The sequence below is a fragment of the Staurois parvus genome, unplaced genomic scaffold, assembly GCF_062004578.1.
Source record: "Staurois parvus isolate SC_StPar_1 unplaced genomic scaffold, SC_StPar_1.0 ptg000243l, whole genome shotgun sequence".
NCBI lineage: Eukaryota > Metazoa > Chordata > Amphibia > Anura > Ranidae > Staurois > Staurois parvus.
The window spans coordinates 15566736-15587129 of NW_028318039.1; the positions used below are offsets into that span (position 1 = coordinate 15566736).

The window sequence follows — 20394 nt, forward strand, 5'->3', positions numbered from 1 at the left end:
AACATGTACGTTTACTGACATGCAGACACAGCAGGTACAAAATAAAATAAGGTAAACTGAATAGAAGCTTCACCATACAATCTGCTTTTATGATCTTATACAGCCCACCAAACATACCTGTAGCTGTATAGCCTGCTACTATTAGAATGTATACAGAAGTTCTATAAGAAGTGCAAAAATGTATGTAAATTCCATGCTTATGTTAAACGGACTCAAATAAACATCTGGGAGCCTCTTTAATCCAGAAACACATGTAGAAAGCCTATAATCTGGAAATCAGCATAATGATTAACCCTAGAATTAGACCCTATATTATAAAAACAATGTATTTCAATACTTAAAAACAACCAATCCTAATATGCCTAAATATAAAAAAATAAATGATAAATGATGAAAAAAGAGAAAGACACAACAATATCATTTCTAAGAGTATCACGGAGTGGGGAAGAAAAGAGCTCAACTAAGTGTGCAAATTAGGAAAATGCAAAAAAAAAAAATTTCAATTTAGGAGGTGTGTATACAAGATACCCTTGAATATATATATTTGGAAATATGATTAGAAAATTATTCACAGAGATAACTCAAAAAAGAAGATCCATATCCAAAAAAATGAAAACAATGAACAAATATGAAATTAAATTAAGAAACTTAAGAATAAGACAAATGTATCCATGGAAAAAGGAGATATTAAATCAGGGCAGCCACAACAGATTACAAGAGACATACTGTGAGAAAATCATTTTTTTTTCAATATACAAGACCAGGCTTTTACTGACATTTTTGTTTACATGTAAAGTAGAAAATTACTTAGAACCCCCGAACATTATATATATTTTGAACCAGCGCTAGAGAATAAAATGCCTCAGGCATCATCCCAGTATAATCACTTGTGGCCGGGAACTGGGAGCCGCAATCCAATGTGTCCGTGGGACACAGCGGTCGTGGAAAGCAGCGCGCTGTGTGCCCCAGGGGCCGCATTACGTGCCCCAGGTTGGATCATGTACATAATCCAACCTGTCTGTTCCACCTCTCTGCAGTAAATGTACTGTGGGTGGCAATTGGTTAACGTGTTCATAAATGATATAGAGGTTGGAATAAATAGTTAAATCTTAGTGTTTGCTGATGATTAAAAGCTAAGCAGGACAATAACTTCACAACAAGATACAGTAACTATACAAGACCTTGTTAACCACTTGCATACTGGGCACTTACACCCCCTTCCTGCCCAAGCCAATTTTCAGCTTTCAGCGCTGTCATGCTTTGAATTACAATTGCGCAGTCATACAACATTGTACCTATATGAAATGTTTATAATTTTTTTTTCACACAAATAGAGCTTTTTTTTAGTGGTATTTAATCGCCACTGGGTGTTTTATTTTTTGTGCTATAAACAAAAAAAGAGCAAAAAATGTGAAAAAAAAAGTTTTTCTTTGACTCTATTATAAAATTTTGCAAACAGGTAATTTTTTTCCTTCACTGATGTGCGTTGATGAGGATGCACTGATAAACAGCACTGATAGGTGGCACTGATGAGGTGGAATGGATAGGCAGCACTGATGGGTGGCACTGATATGCAGCAATGATGGGCACTGATGGCCACTGATGGGTGACACTGCTAGGCACTGGTGGGTGGCACTGCTAGGCACTGATGGGTGGCACTGCTTGGCACATGTGGGTGGAACTGCTGGGCACAGGTGTGTGGAACTGGTGGGTGGCACTGCTGGGCACTGATCATCAGTGCTGAACTGTTTTCTGACAATTGCCGGTTATTGGCAATACTTTCCTCACGTTCTGACAGTGTGAAGAAACTGCAGCCGATAACCGGCAACTGCAATTACCCGATGATCTGCTATGTCATTGGACACAGCTGATCACGTGATAAAAGGCTGCTGTGATTGGCCTTTTACCACATCATGTGATCAGCTGTGTCTGTAGGACACAGTGATCATGGAGATCGCCTGGTGCGCCCCGCTGGGGGCATGCAGGAAGGCACGATCTGGGAGGACATCATAAGACGCCCTCTCAGAACTGGACAACCGTGCTGTAGCCGTCATTCAGCTATAGCGCGGTTGCCAAGTGGTTAAAACAGAGGGATGGGCAGCTATACGGGAGTTGGGGTTTAATATTGAAACATGTAAAGTAATGCACTTGGGAGCTAAAAATGTGCATGCAAGTTAATCGCTAGGGGTAGAACCTCTGGGGGAATCGAGGATGGAAAGGGTTCCTAGTAGATCACAGGCTCAGCAATAACATGCAATGCCATGCTGCAGCAAGCAAGGCATATATTATTCACTAAAAAGGATACTCTCTCAAGGGATAAAACTATAATGCTAAGACTTTACAAAGCTCTGGTTTGGCCACATCTTGAGTATGCAGTCCATTTCTGGTCACCAATCTTCAGGAAGGATGTCCTTGTATTGGAGAGAGTCAAGAGAAATGCAAGAAAACTAATAAGCGGGCTGGAGGACCTAAGCTAGAAGGAATGACTCCAAAAATTAAAAACGTTTTCTCCCTGGGGAAGAGGTTCTTAAGAGGGGATGTGATTGCAATATACAAATCTTTAATTGGTGAATGTATAATTGGGAGAAAAACTATTAGAGAACCTTAGAGATGGGCAGCAGTTCTCTAAGAGACCACAGATGAGAAGCAGTTCAATCTTAAACTGTGTAAGGGGTTCTTTAGTATTAGAGCGGTAAAGATGTGGAACCCTCTTCCACAGATAGTGGTGTCAGAGGGAAGTGTACATAAATTCAAAATACTTTTGGATGCGTTTCTCAAGGAACACAATGCACAGAGATATGTAAATTGCTAGCAACATAATATACACATACACGTACAGGTAGAACCTACCAACTATGTAGCACACATCCTGACCACACTTTCACAAGACATATTTTAGTACTTTTTTTTTGGACTTTTTTTTATGACACGGCACACTACTGTACATTTGGATATTATATATGGAAGTGACTGTTCATGGCTCTCCCCACCATGAACTAACACGTGTGTAAAATCTTCAGGGGATGTAGATCTTGCATAAAGGGGCCTTCACAAAAGGCTGATATATGTACCTGTCACTGCTGAACTCTGGGCCCTTAACTGTATCCTTGCAGTCTCTAGCAAAATGCTAGAGGCAGATCATCATGAAATTAAAGACATAAAGGCGCATGCACGGAGGTCCAAGAAGGCGGCTGCCTAACAACGGAGCTCTGCTGACCCTCGGATCTACCTCCAGCGCTCCCATTCAGCTTCTGCTGCTGCTAGAGATCTGGGAGCGCCTTCCTCCAGGTCCTTACATAGTTCTGCATCTCCATGGGAAAAAAAAAAAAAAAAATCGGGATTTGAGAGCCGCCCATGCCGCCTCCTCAAGACCCTCGGCCCCGGGCTCGAGTAGCGGCGGCAGCCCTGGTGAGCTCTCCAGGCGACCTGCTGAGATGGATGGGATGGACGCAGACCCCCCCTGCAGCTTCACAGCCCACACCAGCAACCCCAGCTCTGATGGTGGACACCTTAGAAGACAAACTGCAAGTATTTTTCCATAATATTATTGTCACTATCTCTGCTGAAGTTGGGAAATTGGCCCAGTAGCTTGGGGGGTGGGGGTGGGGGGGAATCACTCAGATAGGAGACTGCACAGACCACCTTGAGACCAAATTTGGCGAAATGGTACAATATGTCCATGTTCTGGAGGAGGACAGCGCCAACCTGAAACACTCTGTGTCCCAATTACAGCTTCAACAGGAGGATTTGGAAAATAGGGAGCGCCGCCAGAACATTTGTATTCGCAGCATAGCTGAAACGGTCTCTGATTCTCAACTCTGACGCCACCTGTTGTTCCTATTCACCACTCTAGCTTCTAGGGTCCCAGAGGTTGATTGGCGGTTGGATCGGGCCCATAGGTTGGTAGGTCTGAAACCCTCCGAGGGCACCAGGCCTAGGGATGTTATCGTATGTTTTCATTACTGTGACTGTAAAGAAGCCCTGCTCTCTTCTACTAGTAATAAGCCATCTTTGGAATTCATGGAAGACAGGCTACAAATTCTCAGTGACTTATCTCCCATCACCATGGCCAAAAGATGGGTCCTGAAGCCGGTCACTCTTCATCTCCAACAGCATCATGTTCCCTACCGGTGGGGGTTCCCCTTCAAGCTCGTGGTCTCCAAGGATATGCCCAAGTAACACTCCATGACCTGCATGAAGCGGACTCTTTTTTTCAAACAGCTGGGGCTCCCTCCTCTGCCGGACGAGGCACCTCCGCTACCTCCAACCCCATCCGGATCCTCCACCACCCCACATAAGATCTAGATACCAGCTAAACCCTTGCATTCCTCAATGTCCAAGACACTTTTCTCAGGTGTATATCCTTGTTGATATCTTTGTTTTTAGCCGTGATCCTTATGGCCTTTGTTTTGAATGATGTATTTTTATGCATTAGGCTTCTTGCCTTGTTAATTGCCTGGTTTTCTATTCCTGTTGTTTTTTATTTTGCCTTATCGATGCTGATATACATAATGCTGTTTTATGATGACTTTAAGGCTGTTGTCATATAGGGGTTTATTTACTAAAGCTGGAGAGTGCAAAATCAGACTCACTTCTGCATAGAAACCAATCAGCTTCCAGGTTTCATTGAAAAAGTTTCATTGAACAAGCTGAGGTTAGAAGCTGATTGGTTTCTATGCAGAAGGGAGTCTGATTTTGGACTCTTCAGCTTTAGTAAATAAACCCCATAATGTCAAAAGTCTTAACTCCATTCAAAAATGATGGATGTCTCTGAAGGAGTTCTGATCTTTGGGAGCAGATATTATATTTGTTCAAGAAACTCATTTCAAACAGGATGGCTCTTTTCGCTTCGCCTGTAGGAATTTCCCAGTCCTATTCAGCTTTTGACCCCTCCGGGAAAGCCTGAGTGGCTATATTGATTTGGAAAAAATGCTACCTGCAGGTCTCCTCCTCCAGGGTTGACCCACTGGATAGCTATATTTTATTGGAATGTATGTACGAAAGTTCCCTGCTTGTCCTTTTGAACCTGTATGCACCCAATTCTGCTCAGCTGAAATTTCTCTCTCAAACGCTAGATAAACTATGTTCACTATCCACCCCACACGATTGTCGGAGGGGATTTTAATTTGATTATGTCTCCTCAAAAGGATAGAAAGGTTCTTTTTCCACCTACTCCCTTGAAAAGACAATGCTCCTCTTCAAAAACTTTCCATAAACTGATATGAGAGCATCGCCTTTTTGACGCTTGTCGGGTTATGCATCCTCTCCATAGACAGTTCACATTTTATTCTACTCCGCATCATGTGTTCTTGCGATTGGATCATTTTTTTTTTCACCCCCCCCTGCTCCCCTTTATGGTTTCTTCAGAGATCAACCCTATAACTTGCTCAGATCATGCCTCTCTATTGCTTAATCTTCTTTTCCCTACTTCCCCCCTAAAGTCTGTCACTGGCGTCTCAATGAGAGTTTTCTGCATTCAGACCACCTTCGAGAGGAACTCTCTCAGCGGCTGAATGCATATTTACAATGTAATGTTGGTTCAGTTGCCTTCTCCTCGACCCTATGAGTGTAAAGGCTGTTTTTGGAGGCCTTTGTATCTCTATGGGCGCTCGTTTGAAGAAGGCCTCGGTAAGCAACAGACAATCACTTTTAAGACAACTCTCTCTAGGCGGAGGGTGGCTTCTAGACAAACTGTCTATAGCACAGCTTCGGAAAGTAACCCACCTATTTGACCAAATCAAAGCCCTCGACCTCTGCAAAACTGTCCAGTCCCCTGCCTGGACTAAACAGAAATTCTATAAATTCTCTAACAAACCTTATCGCACGCTTGTGAATAGACTCAAATTGCAGCCGTCCCCCTCACTGCAAGGTCACCTACTCCATTCGGATGACAGACCCACATATGACCCACACGTAAGGTCTACTGTTTTTGGGGAAAATTAGGATAAGCTCTATAATTGCCTAGCCCCTGATGTCCACCCTCCCCTCCAGAAGGCAACTTTTGACGCTTTTTTCAACCCCTTGCAACTTCCAGGTTTGTCTCCTTCTGATGTCTGGGCTCTAAATGCGGACATCTTCTATGAGGAATTACTAGATGTTGTCAAACACCTCCCTACGCACAAATCTCCGGGACCAGATGGTCTTCCTTACTTGTAATATAAGACTTTTATAGGCCCCCTGGCCCCCCATCTTTTGTCCTTGATCCAAGATCTTTTGAATGGCTTACCTCAGCATGATAATTTTACACGTGCACACATTTCAGTGATTCCTAAGCCAGACAAGGACCACTACCTTCCAGATAACTAAAGCCCTATAGCTTTATTAAACTCTGACTACAAGATATTCATGAAAATATTGGCTAATAGGTTGGCCAGATGTATATCCAAGCTTACCGAGACCAGGTGGGTTTTGTACCGGCTAGACATGCCACAGATAACACTAGGAGGACTATCGATTTGATCGATCTTGTTAATAAGTCCTCGACTCCTGCTCTCTTGTTGAGCTTGGACATCCAAAAAGCATTTGACCGACTTAGCTGGCCTTATATGTTTCTGGTCCTGGAGAGATTTGGGTTTAGCGGCCCATTTATGGCAGCCCTGAAAGCTCTATATTCCAACCCCACCTCCCAGGTCAAATTGGCATCATTCCTGTCCCCCTCCTTCCGGATGTCGAACGGTACGCACCAGGAATGTCTGCCTTCCCCTCTGCTGTTTATCCTTTGTTTGGAACCCCTGGCCATCACCATGAGATCCAATCCAGATATACAGGGGATACGCACTCATGACTGTGATTTTAAATTGTCTTTGTTCGCTGATGATATGTTGCTGACACTGACGGAACCCCATACTTCCTTGCCTGTTTTGTACCGTACTTTACAGCTCTTTGGTGCTTTGTCGGGATATAAAGTTAATGCGGCCAAAACTGAAGCACTGCCACTCCATATCTCACCTACAGTCCTATCCTCCCTTCAGTTAAACTATCCTTACAGGTGGTGTCCTCACTCCCTGAAATATTTGGGTACCAACCTCACTTCCTCCTATCACTCTATTTATGCGGCTAACTTCCCTCCTCTGTTCCATGCAATCTCCCAATCCTTAAAATCATGGGAATCATTTCTTTCCTTGGATGGATCAACGTACTGAAAATGACTATATTACCCAAGCTACTACACCTGTTTGAGACACTTCCTGTCCCTATCCCCATGCCCAAATTGTGTTCTCTTCAATATTTTCTCCATTTCATCTGGCGCAAAAAATCCCATCGGATAGATCATACTGTCCTTCTTTCTCCTCGATCCAGGGGGGTCTGGGGGCCCCAGACATTGTGTCATACTATTTAGCTACCCATCTCCGAACCCTTGTCTTGTTGTCCTCCCAGGGCCCCCCTAATAAATGGACCAAGATTGAATCTCTACAACTCAGTCCACTGACTCTTGAGAAACCTACCCATTTTGAGCGTATCTGTATCCAAGGCCCATACCAACGGGGCATGATATCTGCTACGTATAAATTGCTTTTAGACACCTGCCCCCTTTCTATTGATACTCACTTTTACAGTTGCAAGAAAAAGTATGTGAACCCCTTGGGATTACGTGGAGTTTTGCATGAATTGGGCATAAAATGTGCTCTGAACGTCATCTAAGTCACAACAATAGAAGAACACAGTCTGCTGAACATAATACTACACAAACATTAGATGTTGCCATGGTTTAATTGCACATAACATGTAAACATTCACAGTGCAGGGAGGAAAAAGTATGTGAAGCCCTAGCTTAATGACTTCTCCCAGAGCTAATTGGAGCCAGGAGTGAGCCAACCTTGACTCCAATCAGTGTGATGATATTGGATGTGTTGCTGACAGCTGTCCTGCCCTTAAAAAACATACACCTGTTTTGGGTTTACTGGTTTCAAGAAGCACTGTCTGATGTGAACCATGCCTCGCAGAAAAGAGCTCTCAGAAGACCTACAATCAAGAATTGTTGACTTGCATGAAGCTGGAAAGGGTTACAAAAGTATCTCCAAAAGCCTTGATGTTCATGTGTCCACGGTAAGACAGACTGTCTACAAATGGAGAAAGTTTAGCACTGTTGCTACTCTCCCTAGGCGTGGTCGTCCTGTAAAAATGACAGCAAGAGCACAGCGCAGAATGCTGCATGAGGTAAAGTAGAATCCCAGAGTGTCAGCTAAAGACCTACAGAAATCTCTGGCACATGCTAACATTTTTGTTGACATATCTACAATAAGGAAAACATTAAACAAGAATGGAATACATGGGAGGACACTACGGAGGAAGCCATTGCTGTCCAAAAAGAATATTGCAGCATGCTTGAAGTTTGCAAAAGAGCACCTGGATGTTCCACAGCACTACTGGCAGAATATACTGTGGACAGATGAAACCAAGACTGAGTTGTTTGGGAAGAACACACAACACTATGTGTGGAGAAAAAAAGGCACAGCACACCAACATCAAAACCTCATCCCCACTGTGAAACATGGCGGAGGGAGCATCATGGTTTGGGGCTGCTTTGCTGCCTCAGGGCCTGGACGGATTGTTGTCATTGATGGGAAAATGAATTCCAGAGTTTATCAAGACATTTTGCAGGAAAACGTACGACCATCTGTCCGCCAACTGAAGCTCCGCAGAGGATGGGTGATGCAACAGGACAATGACCCAAAGCATACAAGTCATTCAACAAAACAATGGCTGCAACAGCACAGAATACGCCTTCTGGAGTGGCCCAGTCAGAGTCCTGACCTCAACCCGATTGAAATGCTGTGGCATGACCTTAAGAGAGCGATTCACACCAGACATCCCAAGAATATTGCTACACTGAAACAGTTTTATGAAGAGTAGTGGTCCAAAATGACTCCAGATCGTTGTGCAGGTCTGATCTGCAACTACAGGAAACGTTTGGTTGAGGTTATTGCTGCCAAAGGAGGGTCAACCAGTTATTAAGTCCAAAGGTTCACATACTTTTTCCTCCCTGCACTGTGAATGTTTATTTGTTATGTGCAATTAAACCATGGCAACATCTAATGTTTGTGTAGTATTATGTTCAGCAGACTGTGTTCTCCTATTGTTGTGACTTAGATGACGTTCAGAGCACATTTTATGCCCAATTCATGCAAAACTCCACGTAATCCCAAGGGGTTCACATACTTTTTCTTGCAACTGTATATGCGTAAATGGCCCCGTTTCCTTCAATGCGATATTGGTTTGGATCAATGGAACAGGATTTGGGAAGCCGCCTCCAAATCTTCTATGTGTGTAGTATATAAAGAAAATACTTATAAGAGCCTGATGTTTCAGTATAGGGCTCGTGAGGTTCTCCATGCTCGTATGTTTCTTCTGTCTGCTGTGGGAAGGAAACTGGCACTCTTTTCCACATTTTCTGGGATTGCCAGTCCATTAAGCCCTTTTGGAGAGAGGTCCTGTCAGGGACCATCGCAACGCATGGGTCTACACATGCGTAGGTGTCTGTCAAGACATGCAGGCAGCAGGGCACTAGGACCCAGGCGCACCCGTCGTCTATGACAGTACTGGGCAGGCACTAGGACCTAGGCTGCGCCTGTCAGGTGCAGGGCGGGCTACTTAAACCAGCCCTGCACAGACACTTGTTGCCGAATGGTCTTTGCGTATCCTGTTGCCTGTGTTGTGAGTACTCTGATCTGGATTGTCTGACCTTGTTGCCTTCTCCTGTCCTGACCCCTTGGCTTGCCTGACTCTGCTCCTGGATGCTCCCTTATAGATCTGTTCTTCTGGTATTGACCCTGCGTGTGACCCGACTATCCCTTGCCTACCGTCTTGTACCGCACCGACCTGCTAGTTACCGACACGGCCTGTTTGACTCTGATCTTGCTCATCCATCCATCCCTCAGGGATCCCCGGGCTCCCTCACATCAGACTCTTAACCCACAGGAGCCTCTGCCAGACTCCTCTACCTCTGGTAGAGATACCCGGTAGCTGCGACCTGGTCCCGGAACGCTCCAAGTCCATCCCCACCATTAGGGGCCCTGGTGAACAAGTGTTCCGGTACTTAGACTCCGCACTCTGGGGAGGCTCTATCAGGGGACTGATAGAGGTGCTGTCAGGTGGTCCGTTACAGGTCCTTACCCTATTGCGGTTACTTTTGCTGGCTCCTATTCCTTTTGAGCCCATTTACTTTTTGCTGGGCCTACCTTTTTCGGGCCTCTCTAAATATGCACAGAAACTTTCCACCCACATTTTAATGGCAGCCAGGAGAACCATTCCCATGCATTGGCTTTCTTCTATGCCCCCCACGTTACTGGAATTGATGAAGGTTATAGCAGAGATTAGAAAGATGGAGTACGTAACTGCTTTACACGCTACTTCTGTTCCTGCGTTTGAGGCAGTTTGGGACCCATGGGACACTTATCTGCTCAGATTGTTTGTGATTGATTGCCATTTCACTGTTCTGTATTGACATTGTATGTACTTATGAACCTTTCAATGAGCTTGTTTTTCGGTTTTCTCTCCTTCTCTTCTTTTATTTTATGTTCATCTATGCAACTTGTTTGTTGTAATTTGTTTGAAAATCAATAAAAAGTGAATTACAAAAAAAAATAAAGGTATAACATCTGAAGCAGAGTTTTAGAAACTCTAAGCATTCCTCAAAGGGATTTCCACTGAATACACAACACTTTCTGATTTGTGAATGAAATAGGAGTTGGGTTGAGTTAGTTGTGCTGTAATGTGTTGTGATGCATTTTGCGAAGTTCCAGTGCAGTTCCTTGCAGAAAAAATGCAGCATGTTCTACTTTTGTTGACTGTACTGGAATGCACTGCAATTGTGTGAACTTCGTCATTGGAATTCATGTAATCTACTGTCTGTGCTTTTTTGATGCAGAAAAAAATGTGGTGTGACCCAACCCTTAGGGAGACATTTCTAAAGTATCTGAACTTAGTTGTGAGGTTTTCTCTTCTTATACTATGAGGGCTGATAATGCTCAAGCTAACAGTTGAGAAGCTTGAATTGTTCTTACCTCTGGCTAAGTCTTTGACAAACTTTGAAAGGATGGAAAAAATGGAAAGGAGATTTGATGTTCCTCCTTATACCTTAAACCGACTGTTGCCCATTTTTAATGGCTCTTATATAGCAGTATTTGCTATAATCACATTAACACTAAGACCTAGTAGATGTGGATTTTCCTTGGCTATTTCAAGCTCAAAAGGATCACTCAGTACTTCTGGTTGTCCTCGTTGTCCTCACCGTCTGATCAGCAGATCAAGTTCTTGCATTGGTAGGATACTGTGATCCTGTCCCAAAACGTTCTCTGTGAGTCATGTACTTAGCAAAGTCCTAAGTATTGGTTCTTTGTGGCCTTGTCCTCACAGGTCATTGTCGATGGAGGTGGTGCTATCTAATTCCTGATGTCTATGTGTTGGAGGAGAGAATGTAGTCCAAGTGAAGGCTTGGGATCTGGAGTCCTCATGGTGTGGGTCTCAAGAACTATGTGACTGGTTGCAGGAGGCTTTGAGGTGATTTGGTAAGCTGGGCTCTGGGAGTCTGCAATGGCACGAGTTGCTGTATAAAATGTTAGTAACTTGGGAGGAGAAGATGTGTCTGATGTGCCTGGGTGACCTGTGAGCTGATGTAGAAGAAGTAGGAAGTATCCTGTGTGGACATTGTTGTGGCTTAGGATAAAATGCAAGGTCTGTTTTGCAGGGTCATCAGACAATGTCAAAATGGGACTTATTCCTTGGCAGCTTGTTCCAGAACTCTTAGCTTAGCTGCTTCATTCCAGCTGATAACTCCTGGCTACTGCTTCCCTTCTTGCTTTTTGAGGTACTTCTAGCTAGACCTCTGCCTGACCAGCTTCTGTCTGCATTCATTTTTGGGCAGCTTGTACCCCTGCCTGGGCAGCATCTATTTCTGCCTGCTTACAAGAGGATGACAAGCATATGGAATCAGCAGTCCACATAGTCTCTTTGATGAGTGTGGGGTCAGGAGCTGACAGGAGAATATGCAGTCTAAAAACACCTGGCTCTGGAGTAAACAAGAAAAGAAACACAGCGCCTCTGAGTGTAGACTGTAAGACTTTTTTAAAGGTAAACATAAGTTTAACAACTCACATGTAGATGTTAATAAGTAGGCTCATAAGGGGTTAAAAGAGCACAACGCCTCGTAGCTGGGTTCAGGAACAGTAAGCAAGAATGCAGCTGGACAGCAGGGAGCGCTGAAGAGGTGTTAATGGAAAGCCTGATGTGAAAGCCTGGCAAGTCCCTGCGAACTCCGGAGCAGCGGAAAATTAATAAGATGCTTTGAGAAAGGAGAGCACCGGTCCTCAGATCCCGCGCATGCTCAGAAATGTGTCGCATGCTTATGACGTCACACGCCATCACCGCTGCTCCAGAGTTCACAGGGACTAGTGCAGAGTGATTAGAATGCTTTACAAATCTGTTTTCTGGTACAATCATTTTTATTGAAATATAAGGTGAACATTACATAGTACACAGAAGTATTTGGTTCCCACATAGGGGAAATGGGTTATGAACATAGTAGTGCAGCATCAGTATGTGCATTTTGAGTGTACAGTGTTACAAACCAACTTTCCTGACCAACAGACCCATGGTAGACATAAGTGATGGGCCCAATGTACCCAGACAGAAACTGAGGGAATAAAAAGGAGGGGGAGAAGGAAGGGGGTGAGCCTCCATCCTCATCATATAAGAAAGTATCCAACCAAGGAAAGGGTTGAAGAAAAGGAGAGAAAAAAGGAACCGAAGGGTGGGTGGAGGGGAGAAAGAGGAAGGGTAAGGTGAAATTCAGGGGGGGAAAGGAGCTGTATAGAAGAGAAAGGAAAGAGAAAAGCAAAGCTAGGAGGAGAAAAAAGTCCTGCAGGCTAAGAAACATCACCTTAGCCAGGGGTGCCCATACTAGCTGGAGGCAGGGTCAGGAGGGCAAATGACCCCCAGGTGTACCATATATTGTACCATATCTTGAGAAACTTGGAGTGGGTATCATGAAGAATACTGGACATTTTCTTCTTGTTCAGAATGTTCTTGGCAGCTATAAATAGATATATGGCCAGTTTCTGTCGATATGAGAAAAGAGGATTGTTTAGTAATGGGAGGCGAGGAAGAAATGGAGACATAAAGTTGGAGTACCGGACATCAGGAATACCAGACTGAGTCCCAAAGACGTAAGCTATGTAACATGAGAGGGCTTAGGAAAAGAGGGCATAGTTTGGAGGGGAGTCATAGAAGAGCTGAGGGCAGGATGGGCGCAGTTAGGGACCTTAGTTAGAGAGATTTGCGCCGCCATATAATATTTGGAGATATTTGGGAGTCCCTCCCCTCCTCATAGCCTGTGGGCATAGAGGGTAGAGTGTGAGATTCTGGGATGTTTGTAGACCCAAATTAAAGAGAGAACCCTATTTCGATGAAGGCGTAAGAAAAGGTGGGAACTCAAATTAGCAATTTCTTATCTTACTGTTCTGTTTCAAATGCCGCTTTATGCATTGACCTCTATAGATCCTGTAACGGACCGCCTGACAGTACCTCTATCAGTCCCCTGATAGAGCCTCCCCAGAGTGCGGAGTCTAAGTACCGGAGCACTTGTTCACCAGGGCCCCTGATGGTGGGGATGGACTTGGAGCGCTCCGGGACCAGGTCGCAGCTGCTAGGTATCTCTACCAGAGGTAGAGGAGTCTGCCAAGGGCTCCAGCGGGTTAAGAGTCTGATGTGAGGGAGCCCAGGGATCCCTGAGGGATGGATGGATGGATGAGCAAAGTCAGAGTCAAACAAGCCGGGTCGGAAACTAGCGGGTCGGTGAGGTACAAGACGATAGGCAAAGGATAGTCGGGTCACACGTAGGGTCAATACCAAAAGATCAGATCTGTAAGGGAACATCCAGGAGCAGAGTCAGGCAAGCCAAGGGGTCAGGACAGGAGAAGGCAACAAGTTCAGACAATCCAGATCAGAGTACTCACTACACAGGCAACAGGATACAAAAGACCATTCGGCAACAAGCGTCTGTGCAGGGCTGGCTTAAGTAGCCCGCCCTGCACCTGACAGTCACCGCCTAGGTCCCAGTGCCTGCCTAGTACTGTCAAGACGACGGGTGCGCCTGAGTCCTAGTGCCCTGCTACCTGTACGTCCTGACAGACGCCTACGCATGTGTAGACCCATGCGTCGCGATGGTCCCTGACAGATCCAGTCTTTCAAATTCAGAAGTTGAATCCAATGCAATTTTACTTCACAGAATTGCAATACAGAGGATGTTTTTCCAGTCTTATGAAGTGTAGGAAGACAATTAGGGGAAATCATAGTCCTAACCACAATTTTCTGGCGGTAGTTTCCTTACTTCCTTACTAGCCGGTATTATTATGAGTGATTTTAATTATCCTAATTTTGAGTGGGCACATGGAACTGAAAAGTCAAAGACTTGCTACTTCTTTTTTACAGGAACATTTCATGATGCAGATGGTAGAAGCCCCAAAATGGAAGAGTGCTTTGTTGAATCTGTTAAATTCAATCAACACAGAACTTATTACAGATGTAAAAGTTAGAAACAACCTGGGTAATGGTGACCATTGTGTAATCACATTGGCCATAAGTTACAGGAAAGAAAAGCAGGCTGCTATGACAAGAACTCGAAGTTTCAAAACAGTTAACTTCAGCAAGCTGTGATCCTACATGATATTGCAGATGAAAAAGAAGGGTTTGATCTTAACATTAATATTAAAGATGTTTCACCAAAGGTACCTTTGCGGTTGACTGAAAATCAGGTAGAAAACAGACTAGAGAAACTTGATGCAAACAAATCACAGGTCCAGATGGCTTACACCCACAAGTACTTAGGCCTCTTACCTCAGTTATAGCCAAGCTTCTATTTCTAATTTTTAAAGACAGCTTACCAACTGGAACTGTACCAACTGATTGGTGTAGAGCAAATGTGGTATAAAAAAAAAATTAAGATATTTACCAGGAAACAGTCAGTCTAACATCTATAGTATGTAAGGTATTTTAGGGAATAGGAAGGGAGTCTATAAAGAAAAACAGACATGTGTCTGCGATAAGGGTATCATAAGTAGCAACAAGCATGAGAGACTGTTCTTGTCAGACCAATCTGTTATTTTATGAAGATGTAAATTAGAAACTTGAAGGCGGAAGTCAAATGGACATAGTTTATCTAGATATTGTTAGGGCATACTGTACCTCAAACATTTAATCAATAAAATAAGGTTGCTTGAGTTGATGACATTGTATGTACATGTGCAGGAAACCTGTTACATGAACGGGTCCAGAGATTAGTGATAAATGATTCATTTTCGGAAAGATCCGAAACGGAGTGGTGGGTCCCAGGATTATATCTTGGGGCCAGTGTTGTTGAATTTGTTTCGGTGTCAAAAATACACATCCAAAATACACATTAGGAGGGGCTCCTCGTGATGGAAAAAGCTCTGGGAGTGCTAGTAGATCACAGATTTAGAAAACAGTATGCAATGCCAAGCTGTAGCTAACAAACCTAACAAAATACTCTTATGAACTAAATAGGGCATACATTCAAAATATATATCAATAACTTTACCCCTGTACAAAACACTGGTTTGGCCTCATCTTGAATATGCAGTTCAGTTTGGGTCACCAATCCTCAGGAAAGACAGTATTGAATTCAGTGAAGGGCAACAAAATTAGGAGAATGTAGTTCATTGATTACAATTATTCACTCTACGGAAGAGGTGCTTAAAGTGGAGTTCCAGACGTTTTTGTATTTATTAAGTTAGCAGCTACAAAAACTGTAGCTGCTGACTTTTAATAAACAGACACTTACCTGTCCCAGAGTCCAGCAATGCACTCACTTGCGCAGTCCCTTCTCTCCTTCTGCCCTCCAAGGCACCAGTATCTCTACTGTGGGCACCAGGCTGTGACAGCTTGGGGCTTCACAGCCTGGTACCCACTACGCATGCGCGAGTCGCGCCGCGTCTCCTGATTGGTCCGGCAGTCTCCCGGGACCTGTGAAAGTTCCCAGGAGATTGTGGGAGCAAGGAGGGGGCAGAACTTCCGGGTCACTTCGCCGTGGCAAACAGAGCTGGAAGTGGGAGTGGGTACCTCCTTCCCCCCCAAAAGGTGCCAAATATGGCAGTGGAGGGGGGAAGGAGGCAAATAAGTGGAGCTTCCACTTTTGAGTGGAACTCCGCTTTAAGAGGGGATATAACTACAATGTACAAATATGTCAAAGGTGTCTTCGGTAACTATAACAACCTAAAAAAAATACTGAGGGCGCCAACCCACACAAATATAATATATGGTGACTAATTGCAGCTGCCCCTTTAAGTGCAAACACCTGAAATTAAAAGTTATATGGTAATGAAGGTAGGCACTACTCCTTTAAATGGGTGAAAATAAACCAAAACTTGCATACACAGTGAATAATCAACAAAAAAATGATAAAAATCAATGACCAGTAAAAGAAAATGTCTAGAATATCACATATTGTCCATAAATATGTAGAAATTGTCCCAAACACTATGTGTCAGTGAAGTAGTAATCCTTTCTTTAATCCAAATAGTGTGCTCCGCCATGTGAAGCAAGATTGCTAACTCACCAGAGTTCTGTAAAATAATTTCTGTGCACGGTCACCAAGCTGGCGAGCGTTCCACAGACTGGAACTCTTCCCCAGAAGTGACATAGGAAGAACCCAGGTATGAGGACAGCGGCTCGGCCTCAATGCATTTTGGAAACTTGCATCCTCAGGAAGCTTAACTGTCACCATCTTACTGAAGTCTTAAATACCCCATGCATGAATCTAATTGGGAGAACGCCTAAAGCGTGCCAAAGTATGGTCAGAAATGGGGATCTTGTAAATACAGCTCAGTGTGTTGGATTCCCTCAGCAATAAAATCCCGTGCCCACAAAGCAACATATGACTTTATTAGAAATAAAATGAAGTAAAAATATAAATTAAAAAAAATATAAGACCATCAATAACTGGAAAATACATGAAAAACACAAAATGAAAAAAACTCATACTATGAATACATAAGAAGCATTGGTAAGTGATAGAGATGCCATCATATAAGCTAATAGCCTAAAAAATGAGAATAGTAAATGCAATCCAAAAAATACACACATATACAGTAAATATATATATATATATATATAAAAATTGTCATTACAATAAAAAAAACCTAAAAATGCGCCAACTAGTGGACACTATGATAAAATGGCAAAATCCGTAAGTAAAACACCAAAGACCTCAAAATATATATGAATGAGAGCAAAAACTGACTGCTCTCCATTAAGTGATATAAACATCACTTTTATTGCCATAATTCATAGCGAAAAATGTGATTGTAAACATTCCATAGACTAAGAAGGAGAAATGATAATAAATCAATTATCTAAAAATCAGTTAAAAAAACAGTTTAGGTCAATGTCGATATTGAGAACAGATGGAGTAAGTGTGTTAGTCTCATAAATTCATCTGGTCTTTTGTTGAGACACTTGTTTTCCCTTTCCCTCCAGAGGATTGACCCCCCTTCCTGACCAGGCCATTTTTTGCGTTACAGAGCTGCATACGCACGCACGCGCCCCCTACCCGGGAATGCAAAATCACGTATATATACGTGATTTTGCACACAGCTACCACACCGTAGCAGTATATCTGCTATAGGGCGGAGCAAAAACGGTTAAGCCAATCATTGCCCCTCCAGTGCTTTTAGACCCTATCTATACTGCAGAAACTCAGCAAGGTGGGATTTTTATTACGTACAAGTCTAAAATGATTAGGAACACTGTGCTGTTTAAATACTTTTTAAATGTTATTTACATGTTCTTTAATGCATTTCGATAGGCACCTGGTGGTCCTCCCTACATATTTCAATCAGCAGGGACAAGAAAGCAGGTAAGTTAGAAATTTGGTACTACAAGTGATAAATGTATCAAATTTATACTATTTACCAGCAGATGAGTGGAAGGTTTCGACTGTTTACTTTTTATCCCGAGTGATTTTGCATGAAATGCAGCTCCCACACTTGTAGAACCTCACTCTCTCCAGGAAAGTGGTAGACCTTCTAGGGGGTCTAAAACTATAATAAACTGTTTACGCTAAGGCCCCTTAAGAGGACATGTGGCCAGAATTTGAGGAAAAAAAAGGCGGTTTAAGCTTAGATTGTGGAAAGGGTTCTTTACTGTTAGAGCAGTTGAAAGGTGAAACAGAACAATCATAGCCACTAGCCCTTGATTACTCTACTTTCTCAGGTATAGCTTTCATTATTCTGCCTGTGATGGAACTGTTATTTAATAAGGCAAACAGCAATATGCAGCGAACAGTGACCTACTGCAAGAACCTAAAATCACCTCTTCCATTGTTCAGATTGCACTAAACTAAAGACAGGTGGAATATGGTGACTAAATATCAACATTCTTTACATTGTTTGTTAAATATGCCTTCACTGGTACTTGCAGTCAAACATAGATATTTAATAAAATGACTGTATTCATATCCAGGATATATATTTGTTGCAGCTTTAAAATACAAACCTCTGCATTCTAAGTGAAGTACGAAAGCATAATCATAATGGAACTGGCTGCACACAATATCTGCATAGATAGTAGCACATTATGTGCACATGTTCAACTCTACAGAAGTAGGACTGTGGATAAAAAAAAATCTTGAAGGCCGTAACCTCTTCCAATAAGTGTTTTTCTTTCTTTTTCATGTAATTAACACTTCCAAATGACAAGTCCCATTTATGATTTCTAAACCGTCTGTCTGAATCTACAAGCCTAAAAGGAACGTAACAGCGTTTATTTTCAGCAGAAAGGGGATATTGTTCAGTAACAAAGGCTAAAGAATTTAAGTCTATGTAGGGTCTTCTTTGGAAATGAAAGGTCACTAGCTCTGGTGAGCAGCTGCACAGTGCATTAATGAAGCCTTTAGTATACGGAAACAAAGATCAGCATTAGGCTACCATCCATTTGTACTTATTTGGAAGTAACAGCATACCTATCCAACTCGGCCCATTGACTTCTGTTCTTACTATGCAAGACTGGGCTGGTAATTAATCAGCCATTCTAAAAAGGGATGGTTTCTAACAAAGTACACATCACATCATATATCAGACGCACATGAATAAGACAGCATCCCAGAAAACACCTGCTTTACCTTCATGAACAGTGCACTCCTACCAGAATGATTAAATGCAATTACTTTTAATTGACATGCATGTTTGTGCATTTGAGAAAATGTGCATTTGTCAAAATTAGAGGTGAGTGGAAATCAAGACATACTGTACATGGATATTCTACTCTCGAACTGTCTCTTTTTAGTGTGATATACAAGGTGCACTAATTTTGTCACAAAACTTTCACTTTTCCCATCTGATGTTAAGTTGTGAGTTAATTTATCAGGAAAACTGGGTTCATCTTATGCACTTTTCAGTCACCAGTAGTTTATATCGAAACAGGTCAATCTGGCTGATAAACAGTCTGTGAGTGTACAGATTGATCATTGCCTGTGCAAAAGACTGTTTCAATAACTAGGCAGCTTATTTGTTACACAAAAGACTGCTGCAACTTTAGGCCCCATGCATACTGGGCATCTGTTTCGCCTTTCCGAATGCCATGTCTCCCAACAGGAGAAACGTTGCTTTTAAAATGTGATAAAAGACGCATAATGCCCATCTGCCCATAATTACCAATATCAAGTTTATAAAGGGTTCTAGGGGGCCTAAACCTATGGGTATGTTGAGGTATCATAAAGGCACAGTTTGAAACAGTATGCTTTACTAAGGGCTCACACATGCTGACACAAGTAGTATACATGCCATTCACCTGCATGGTGTGCAAAGATTACCATGCAAACATAGCCCAAGGTATCCTTGAAACACATGCAAGAGGACCAAAATTCCAAGAAAGTAATGCCTGTGTTTACCAAAGTGCACTGCCACGCTACCCTACTCTATGGGGTTGATTTACTAAAGGCAAAAAGACTGTTCATTTTGCAAGGGAAACTACACACTGCGAGGGAATTTTCCCTAGAGAAATTTTGCTTGAAAATGATTGGAAGCCAGCAGAGCTTAACCTCATTCACTGAGCTCTGGGGAACAATCCCATGCAAAGAGAACAATCTACAGTATCTGCCATTAGTAAATCAACTCATATGTGCGCAGAGAAATGTCAACTCACTACAGTGATCAATACCAAACATCCTGCCCAGATTGATGCAGTACATAAAGTAAGTAAACAGTGTCAGGCTGGGTCTCTTGTTCTGACTTGGATGCGCATGTACAGTACATAAACCATCATCAATGACAGAAGCTACAAACTGGGAATGTAGATTGGTCAGTACTAAAACTATAAACAGGCAATAAACGTAAAGCAAAGCAAAACCCTTCAATCAAGTAGAGCCAAGTAAGCTGCAATCGA

At 42.9% G+C, this 20394-nt stretch overlaps 1 protein-coding gene across 1 annotated transcript in view; it reads right to left on the minus strand.

Moving 5' to 3' along the window:
• ABCC4 (ATP binding cassette subfamily C member 4 (PEL blood group)) overlaps nt 1-20394 on the minus strand; it is a 400044-nt gene that overhangs the window by 89767 nt on the left and 289883 nt on the right. The window lies entirely within an intron of this gene.